A 10,802-nucleotide genomic window follows, 5' to 3' on the forward strand; every position below is an offset into this window, starting at 1 on the left:
TCATTTGTCTTAGTTCTATACATGCCTGTGCAATTATTTGTCTGTCTTTCTCACAGGGCTAAAAATTTCAAGAAAATAAGACTGTGCCTCACCATTATATCTCCAGGATGTAGCATAGCATACGGTTTATATTGACACTGATAAATTCTTAAATAGTAAATAGATTAATAATCTCAATAATGTAGTAGAGTTTCCATTGATCCTACATTAATACATTACCAATGTTAACCAATAGGACCTCTGTTTTCTCTTAAGACCAGGAGATAGAAAATTATAACCATTATTCTTTCTGTTTCACAACAAAATAAGGAGAAAGCAAGTGATCAAGTTAAAGCATGAAAAATTTGAGTTAAAAAATAATTTCTTTTTTAAAATTACTTTTTTTAAAATTTTTTATTTTACTTTAAGATCTGGGATACATGTGCAGAACATGCAGGTTTGTTACATAGCTATACATGTACCATGGTGGTTTGCTGCACCCATCAACCCGTCGTCTAGGTTTTAGGCCCTGCATGCATTAGGTATTCAGGCCCCAGTGTGTGATGTCCCCCTCCCTGTGCCCATGTGTTCTCATTGTTCAACTCCCACTTATGAGTGAGACTATGTGGTGTTTGGTTTTCTGTTCCTGTGTCAGTTTGCTGAGAATGATGAATTCCAGTTTCATCCATGTCCCTGCAAAGGACAGGAACTCATTCTAAAAAAGAATTTCTTGATGTTTAGTTTCTACTGTAAACCAAAATTTTGAGATGGCTATTAAGAGCTGGTTAGCTGGTAGTCATTAGAATATTTTAGTAATCAGATGTCAAGCATCTCGTTCCCTCTAGATAACAGAAACTACCAGCTAATAGGTGGACTATCACCTTGACATCCAGGTGACTGGTGAGATAATTTAACATCTGCATTTTTAGTGTTGAGTAGAACCTGTTCATTAGACAGAAGGGTCAGTAAAGATATTTTGTCATGAGGCTTTCTATTAAAAATGCTAGGAAGACAATTTCAGTAATTTTTAAAATTTCTTGAAATTTTATGGGTATATAAAAATGTCACTTTTTAAGGCTGAGCACGGTGGCTCACACCTGTAATCCCAGCACTTTGGGAGGCCAAGGTGAGTGGATCACCTGAGGTCAGGAGTTCAAGATCAACCTGGCCAACATGGGGAAACCCCGTCTCTACTAAAAATACAAAATTAGCCAGGGACGGTGGTGCACGCCTGTAATCCCAGCTACTTGGGAGGCTGAGGCAGGAGAATTGCTTGAATTCAAGAGGTGGAGGTTGCAGTGAGCCGAGGTCACGCCATCACACTCCAGCTTGGGTGACAAGAGCGAGACTCCATGTTAAAAAAAAATGCATTTTTATACTAAAAAACTAAGATAGAACGGTTACATGTATAGTCAATGGAATGTGTAGATTTTTGAATTAAGGGTAAAATTTTGTATTGGTTTTAGGGGGAAATGGGGTTCTGGTTTCTTGGTGTTCGGTGGATTCTATGATTACTTAGATGGCAAGATCTGGGACTACCTCATTTTGATTCCCGATCCCTAGTCCAGTGCTTGGACACATGGAGGTGCTTAATCTGAATGAATAAGTTGGTTCCTCAAGGAAACTTCTTTTTTTCTCCACTTACTTCTCCAGTAACTGAACTAGACTGAATTATTTATTGTGTACGTGTTGTTTGAGTAACATTGGTTGATTAGCGTCAAGTTTACAATTGATTTTATTTAATGTTTAGAATTATACTGATAATCCTGCTCTCTTATTGTTTTCTATTAGAGATGGAGGGACAGTTCATCTTTGTGGCTAAGTAGAAATTACTAATGTTGTCTGTTGGAGATTTCAAGGACATTTTCATTTTTATGTTCCCCAGTTATTATGTCAATCCAACAGGCAGTCATATACTTTGCCCCTTCAGGTATGAAATGACAGCTGCTGTAGAGGCACAGCTTGGTCACTGTTCACACAATGGAGGAGAAGCTAATCACCGTTTGAAAGCAATTGGCTGACATTCGACCGGAGAGTTAATTAAAGAGAAACTGTTGAGACAAGGATTATACTTGCTTTTAAAAATTTTGTCTGTACTACTTGGAGTTCACATCATTAAGAATAAGAACAAAAAGTTAAATTTCCTAAATTCTAATAAATTCTGTTTACTTAACTTTTAAGAAAGTCTTGGTCTAAATTTACTTTGTTTCCTCTGCTTTTAATGCACTCCAATTGGAAAATGGTATTAGACTGTTCAATGACATTTGCCTTTTTACAGTTGCAAGAATATATATATGTATATATTTTTTTAAGTTTCAGCTTTTCATGCTTCTTTAGAATGAATTTTGTCTTTCTCCCAAGGCCTAATATCCAAAGTCACTGGATAAAAGTCACTATAAAATCTTGCCTGGGGGGCTTTAAGTCTTTGTAACTTTAAATTCATTGACTAATTTAGTGCCATTGAGCTCTCAATCTTCAGAGGGACTTCTTTTCATTTAATGGTCTTGCTTTCATTGAGATAAAGACATCTATTTTTAAAACACCTTTAATGCCAAATGAAATTGAAATTATTAATTGAATTGTTCTGTGTTTCCCTGTGCAGAGGATTTTCTGATCCTATACCCAGTCATTTGTGTGCATAGAAAGAAACAGAAAAGAGGTTAGTGGAAGTGATCCACATTTTGGAATTAACGTATTCTTTTTGGAAATACGGTAGCTATAATTTCAAGGTCAGCCTATGGGCAAATAATACTTTTACAACAATATGTTTCCTAGGCATAAAATTCATATCTTCATAATACTGTTATCACATTTGATTTTGGAGAGAGAAGAGTGTCATATAATATAGTGTAGCAGATCTGTCTCCAGGTCAGTCTTCCAAAGTTCAGATCTCAACACCATACTTTTTTAGCCAAGTGACTTTGCATGAGTTACTTAGCTCTAAGATGCCTCATTTTCTTCGTGTCTAATATGATGGTAATATAATAATGATACAAATAATAATAATAATAATAATGCCTATCTCATTGGATGTTGTGAAATTTCAGTGAATTGTTTTAAGAATTAAGTAAATGCTTCGAATAGGCCTGGTCCAGATTTAGAACTATAAATTATCATCATCATCATTATTGACATCATCATTTAAAATTTCAGGCTGATAGGTGACCATCAACAGTGGACTGAATAAAGAAAATGTGGTACATATATACCATGGAATGCTATCCAGTCATAAAAAAGAACAAAATCATGTCATTTGCAGCAACATTGGTGCAGCTAGAGGACACTATTCTAAGTGAATTAATGTAGTAATAGAAAACCAAGTACTGCATGTTCTCACTTATAACTAGGGACTAAACATTAGATACACATGGACACAAAGATCGGAACAATAGGTACTAGGGACTCCAAAAGTGGCTAAAGAGGAAGGGAAGAAAGACCAGAGAAACTATTGAGTACCATGATCAGTACTTGGGTGATGGGATCAGTTGTATCCCAAACATTAACATCACAGAATTTGTCTATGTAACAAACCTGCACATGTACCCCCTAAATCTATAAAAAATTGAAATTATTTTTTAAAAAAGAATTCATTTTGAACTCAGCATCATGCACTATACCCTTGTAATGAAACTACACATGCACCCCCGAAACTAAAAAATAAAATAATTGTTTGGAATATGATCACAACTATAGTTCTTAAACCTCAGATCTCTACATGGTTAAGATAGAGACTGATGTCTGTTCAATTCAATATAAATCAATAACAGGATGCTGTTAGCAAAGTTCCTAGCCAGGAGGGTAAATTGTGAGGCATAAGCTAGTCCAGGCTCTCCCTTTCCCCTTCGTTGGTTATCAGTTTATATAATCCAGTTTTAGCCAGTGAGATGTAAAAGGAAATTTTATGGGGATCTTCTGGAAAATCTATATTTTTTCTCTTTTGAATGACAGAGCTCATTTTTCCTCTTCTTTGTTTCCTGCTTTGGATGCTGTGATATGAAGATATGATGGTTACTGGTGTGGCAGCCATCTTGTGACCTTGAGGCTACAAGCCAGAGGCAAAATCCTGTATTCTGAGAGTGACAGAATAGAAAAAAAAAAAAAAAAAAAAAAGAAACTTGATGGTAATTTTGAATATGGGACTATCTCTAGATTGTTCACAATAAATATGTTTAAAGTTTAATTTACTATTAGTAGAGTTTTCTCAATTGTAGCTGAAAACATCTTAACTGATACTTCAGCTATGCATTCTTTTGGTTACAAATGACAAAAGCCCAACTCAAACTAGGGAATTTATCAGTCATCGAGGGCAGCTCATGGAGTCAAAGGAATTGCAACAGGAACACAACGGCACTAAGGACCCGAGACATGGAAATGAGGTTCTTGAACATCATTGCATACTCTCCCTCTCCATTTTTCCTCTCTGCCTTTTTCTGTGTCAACTTCATTTATTCCTATTGAAGATGAACTTTCTCCTGGTGGCATGGGTGTTCACTTGAAAAAACAAAACAAAACAAAACAAAACATCACACAAAAAAACAGAAGAATCTCTCTTAGCTCCTGTTTAACATAAAGCTAGGAAAGAATGCTAATTTGATTCTTATACTAATTGCTTCAGCGAGGGGAAAAGATTGGATCAACCAACTGCACTGCTTTGACAAGAAGAGTGGGGCTCTTTCTGGTAGACCAATTGGGATAACACCCATACACTGGGTGGATAATTTCTGAAGGACAGGCAGCCATTCCTGTTAATTTCTACTATAAATATGTAATAGATGTGAAAAATATTTCCCTGTGACCATTCAGTTAATGATTCAAATTAGTTTTGGTGTTTTTCCTACTAGAATCATTCTTTATTTCTATGGGCTAGTTTGAACCTGTGTGTTTGTGACCGAAAGAGGCTCAGAACCTGACGTATTGTGAGAAGCTGCCCTTCAGAACTTACCAGTGTACCTCCTATTCTCATTTCATAGAGGCTGCTTGCTCTGTGGGCTACACAAACTGGGATTTGAAAAGGGGTAACGGTCACATTATGTCTCAAAACTTCTTGAGCTCTTGGTGGAGCCTACTAATGTCAGGTTTAAGCTCCAGAGAAAGAATTCTCCCTCTTTATCTCATGTGTTTCTGGGAAGCCTTTCATAAATGTTCAAGAGAACCACACAGCATTCTCTGAATGCCACTCTCTGCTGAACACGGCTGCTGGCTTCTCTGTGTCTGCTGGGGGACCTGGTGCTGCTGGACTCTGCCTCCACCACTAAGAGTGCTGTCTCTGAGACATTGCTGATTCCCAGTTCATGGCAGTTATCTCCTTTGTCTCTCACTGCTGCCACTGCCACATATATGCTGAAGGTTCCAAAGCTACTCAATGACCCGTGGAAAGTGGAGGGATGCCTCTGTCCCCTCTCGGCATGACACTGTTAAGGATTTTCCCAAAGCTCAATATCTTGCAGAAGTTTTAATGACAGAGTTGAGTCTTCTTATTTCTTATCGTATAACTTGCCCCTTTCTCTTCATAGCCCCACTGCGTGGCAGTTAGACTTGAAGACCATGTGCGAGGCTGCACCAGGACAAGGCATGTGCCAAAGACTAGAATCCTCTCCTTCCACTTCCTAGAAGAAGGATTTGCTGATTAGCCTAGCTTATGCTCTTGACATTTTTCCTCTTGGCCTGAGATATTTCCTAGGAGGTTCTTCAGTTTTGAATGAATGCAGATTTCTGTCTTGCTTATTCCACAGGCCACTTTAGCCTGAATGCTCAGACTTGTCTGATCGGAGAGCTGTGTACCAATAGGCCTGTTGAAAGGACAGACACCATTTCAGAAAAATGAGACTTCCATAGGATTCCCAACTCTTTATTTTCTCAAGTATGGCATTAAAAAAAGCAACCAAAAATACTCTTACTACTACTGTTTATTATTTCCATTATTTCAAAAATGAAAGATATTTTCAAACTAAAAATTAAAAGTAAGAATGACATTGTTTAAAGAAAAACATTTTCTTTTTCAAAGACATACAATTGAAATGTTATACCTATGGACACAAAAATTTAGCAGTACCTAAACCAGACTGTACATCATAATATACATATATTCACATAGTTTTCAGACATAATCTCTAGTGATGTTGATTATAGATTGAGGATCTATAAGCAGTATTTACAAAGCTCTCCAGGTGATTCTAACACAGACAGTCAGATTAGTATCTGGACTATTTTTCTCTTTTTCTTTTATTTTCCTTTTTTTTTCTTTTTTCATGAGGTAGTGAGAAAATCAATTGCAGATCAGTAATGGTCTATAGCCTGGCTCTTGGGACCCAGCTGGCTCAAATAAAATCTGGAACTCTAGTCATATAAGAGTTCCCTGAGATGCCCATATGCTTTCTTTCATCCCTAGAAGAAGTACCAAGTGGTAAAATGTTACACATAGGAAAATTATGTGACATTGATCCAGGTCAAGCATGACATGTGCACATTAACTGATGATGAAGGCCTGTCAATTGGTAGTGACTGCTAGAATGTCATGCTGAAATTGATGCAAAAGATGAGTCCAAGCACAGAAGCAGCAAATGTCATGATTGATTAGCAGTGTCTCTTGCAGAGTAGATGAAGGGTGTAGTGGTATATTTGCCACTTATAGTCTGGCTCCATGTAGATTTACACATAACGGTTGAGAAAATATTAGTGGTTTTAAGTGCTCTATCATTCTCTTCATTATAGTACAATAATAGTCCATTTGCAACTGTAGTAGAATAATACCTGAAAGTCTGTCATCTCAAGAGTCTTTGTTCATTAAGAAGTCATTTAATCTGTATCCAAGTTCCATTTACTGCATTTAAATTGAGGCTATACTATTGTGTCACATCTGTGTGGCCATAAAGGAACCTTGCAGTTTATTGAATGCACATTTCATTGGATGTTTGTTATATGACAGTTCCTCACAGTGAGGTTAGGGAGAAAGTATACTGTTCTTACCTGCCTAGAATTTAATCTACTGGGGGAAGTACATAATACATAATAATTAAAAAATTGTGTACAATGAACTCCAGAAACAGAGAAGTAAAAGATTAACTCTGCATTTTAAATGAAGAAGAAAGAGAAATAGTGTATTTTAGTTGAAAAATTGATAGAAGTTTAGAGTAAGTTTTTTCAAAGAAAAAGCTTTGTAGAACCCAGGATGAGTTGGTGAGTATGATCACTGAATGTTTACTTCAACAAGACAACATATAACTTTATTTATAGCATATCATGGTGTTTACTTTCATTTGACTAACTTATATTTATGTAGAACCCTTCCCCTCAATAGATTATAAAGTGATAAGACAGCTATGAAAATAGGACTTTAGGCCGGGCGCGGTGGCTCAAGCCTGTAATCCCAGCACTTTGGGAGGCCGAGGCGGGCGGATCACAAGGTCAGGAGATCGAGACCACGGTGAAACCCCGTCTCTACTAAAAATACAAAAAATAAGCCGGGCGCGGTGGCGGGCGCCTGTAGTCCCAGCTACTCGGGAGGCTGAGGCAGGAGAATGGCGTGAACCCGGGAGGCGGAGCTTGCAGTGAGCCGAGATCGTGCCACTGCACCCCAGCCTGGGCGACAGAGCAAGACTCCGTCTCAAAAATAAAAAAAAAAAATAAAAATAAAAAAAAAGAAAATAGGACTTTAGGAGAATGGCCAGAATGTTCAGATTTTAATCTTTGAACCCCTATGTGTTAACAGTGTGACCTTGGCAATTTAATTTTGAAAAATCCTTTCTAATTCCAAATCTGCAAAATGAAGTTGCTATTACTAACTACCACATTACATTGCTGTGAATATTAAAGGAGGCAATGTATGTAAAAGTGCTTAGCACAGTACCTGGCACTTGGTAAATGCTCAGTAAGTGTTAACTAATACTAATATTATTGTGTGGCTTTGAATTCTGATTATCTCCATGGATCACAGTAGACAAGCAGTTAGCATTTGTTGTTTGTGTCGAAATTCAGGATTTTTCCTTTCTTTTCCTGATCAGTTCACCCTGGAATGTGTGCTGTGTGCCTGACACCACTCAAGACTCACTCTCATTCCCAGCAAATTCCTTACAATCTGGTCTTCTGAGTCCACTTCCACAACTCTTCAGTTCTTTCCACATCCCTTCCCATGGTATTTTAGACAGAATGGAGTACGAAGCTTTACTACAATGGCTTTAATTGTTAACAGTTTGATCACTAGGAAGGAGCAGTGATGGTGAATTTACTGGGGAGATGAAATGACACATGCAATATTTACATAATGTGAGACCAAGTAGCAGTGAATATGACAGTGTGGTCTATCACTGTATTAGTCTATTTTTGCACTGCTATAAAGAAATACCTGAAATTGGGTAATTTGTAAAGAAAGAAGTTTAACTGACTCATAGTTTCACATGATTGGGGAGGCCTCAGGAAACTTATAATCATGGCAGAGGGTGCAGGGGAACTAAGCTCTGCTAGCAGGAGAGAAAAAAAAGTGGGTGTGTGTAGGAGGAAACGTCAAACCCTTATAAAATTGCCAGATCTCGTGAGAATTCACTCACTGTCATGAAAATAGCATGAAAGAAACTGTCCCCACAATCCAATCACTTCCTTCACTTGACATGTGGGGATTACAGGTTTGTTGCTCAACCTGTGGGGATTACAATTTGAGATGAAATTTGGGTGGTGACACAGTCAGACTACATCAATCAAATAATACTCTATGTTGTCTTTATGATTCTTAAGACAATTTTATTTAACTTTGCTTTTTATTTATCTCCACTATTAGGAATAAATTCTAACAGTGAATTTATACTCTTAGAAAATAAAATACATAAAAGAATATATTGTATTTGTTTTGTTCTTCATTGTTTCTGTAACATCAGCAAAGTGACCCTTGCATAGTAAGTACTCAATATACATTTGTTAAAGGAAAGAAAAATAAACTAGCTGTGAAATGGACTTTATGACTGTTTTTCTTGGGGAGGTTATGATTATATTGAAGAAATGTGAATCAAAGTACTTATTTGAATATCTATTTTATTTTTTTGTTGGTTTTGGGGTGTGTGTGTGTGTGTGTGTGTGTGTGTGTGTGTGTTTATGATACCCAGGAATCACTTTCCATTGAATACATTTCTGGATTTCTGAAGACCAGTTTTATAAGTGATAATATGGCCAGGCCAAAAGCTTATTTTAAAACTCGTAGTGTTTCTGGAAAATAATTTTGAGTTTAATGAAAATATCACATAAAGTATAAAGTTAAATAAAATTAATACCATATACTCTTGGAGTCCTACATCTTATCCAGATTTATATGCCAATGATTCTAGCATTTGGTACATTTTATTGCTGTATACCTTTAGTGCTATCTGACTTCATCTATATTAATGTGTTAGATAAAAAATAAAGCAAAAAATAATAAGATATTATTCATATTAAACATTGTAGCACCACTCATTTTACCTAAATCTTGGGAGTAACAGTTCTTACAGGAAAGATTTCTAAGCTTTTCAAATTATATCTATAGACAGAATAGGAGCCTCAAATAGCATTTATCTCTAAGTCTGAGTTATAACTTACTTCATTGCTCCCTAAACACCAAATTTTCCATTATAGATATAGGACATATGCTCTTTCAGCTCAGTCTGCCATGGAGCTCAAGTGTGGCACATTTACATTGGCAGCTTTTTGGGGAGAAAAAAATAGCATGGGGAGCAGTGAAATCTCCCAGTAGACGAGGTTCGTGATACAAATGTTGAGGGTCTCAGCTTTCAGAAAGTAATAATTCCGCTCATTTTTATTAGAAAAAGGACGCACAAGCATAGCAACGTGTGGTAAATCAGCATCTCTGCCTCTTTACCAGCATTTATAATCAGCATTAATGGTGGCAACTGTCATGGGGATTATGGCTGCTTTATTTCAAGGGAGTCTAAGATGCAGAGCATAGCACAAGTGTTTTATAAACATATATTTTTATAGTCAGCCATTTGGGTTTGGAGTGATGACAAACAATCCCTAGGGGGACTTAAAGAGGGAGAGGGAAGTAATGAAGGCAGAAAGGAGGTGGGGAAAACAGTTTCATTTATTTGATGTAGAAATTTGGATGTTAGTTACAGTCCACATTGCTGTAAGCTATTTTGAGATAGCCTAAGTTGCCAAAATTATTACATTGATCAGCTATCCTGGGATTGAAAAAGCCACATTCTGACCAGGGCCATGTGACTTTTAGTTCCCATTACAAATCAGTATGGGCCTCCAGAGTGTAGTTGGTTTAACTATGTTTGTGATTATTTTGTGAAAGATAAAATCCCCTATCTGACGCTTCCCAGAACTTCCAGCTCTTATATGAGGTTTACAAAGTCATAGAAAGGAGATAATCGCTACCATCTGTTTTCTAGTGTATTCTGTATGTTTGATAAGGTGAGCTAATGTATACGGCTATGGCCCAAAAGGCACCCAAAGCAAACTGTGCTCCTATTGAATAGTCACAGTACCATTAGATAAAAAGGAAGCTTTCAGACAGCGTCTGACTTAAAAACATTTTATAGATGGATCCAGATGTAAAAAGAAAGCATAAACATTTCTGTCCTATTCTTATCTTGTCTTACTATTAGACTTGCAGCTATAGAAGCCATTATGATAATGTGAGTTTAGAAAATTTGTTGGTGCAGAAATTGAGGAAAGAAAAACTGCATGGAGGATCTGACCTTCAGCCTTATATAGCTGGGGTTTTTTTTTTTTGTTTTTTGTTTGTTGTTGTTGTTGTTGTTGTTGTTGTTTTTTTTGACAGTGTCTCACTCCCATCACCTAGGCTGGAGTGCAGTGGTGTGATCTCGGCTCAC

The sequence above is a fragment of the Piliocolobus tephrosceles genome, chromosome 3 (assembly GCF_002776525.5).
Source record: "Piliocolobus tephrosceles isolate RC106 chromosome 3, ASM277652v3, whole genome shotgun sequence".
Lineage (NCBI taxonomy): Eukaryota > Metazoa > Chordata > Mammalia > Primates > Cercopithecidae > Piliocolobus > Piliocolobus tephrosceles.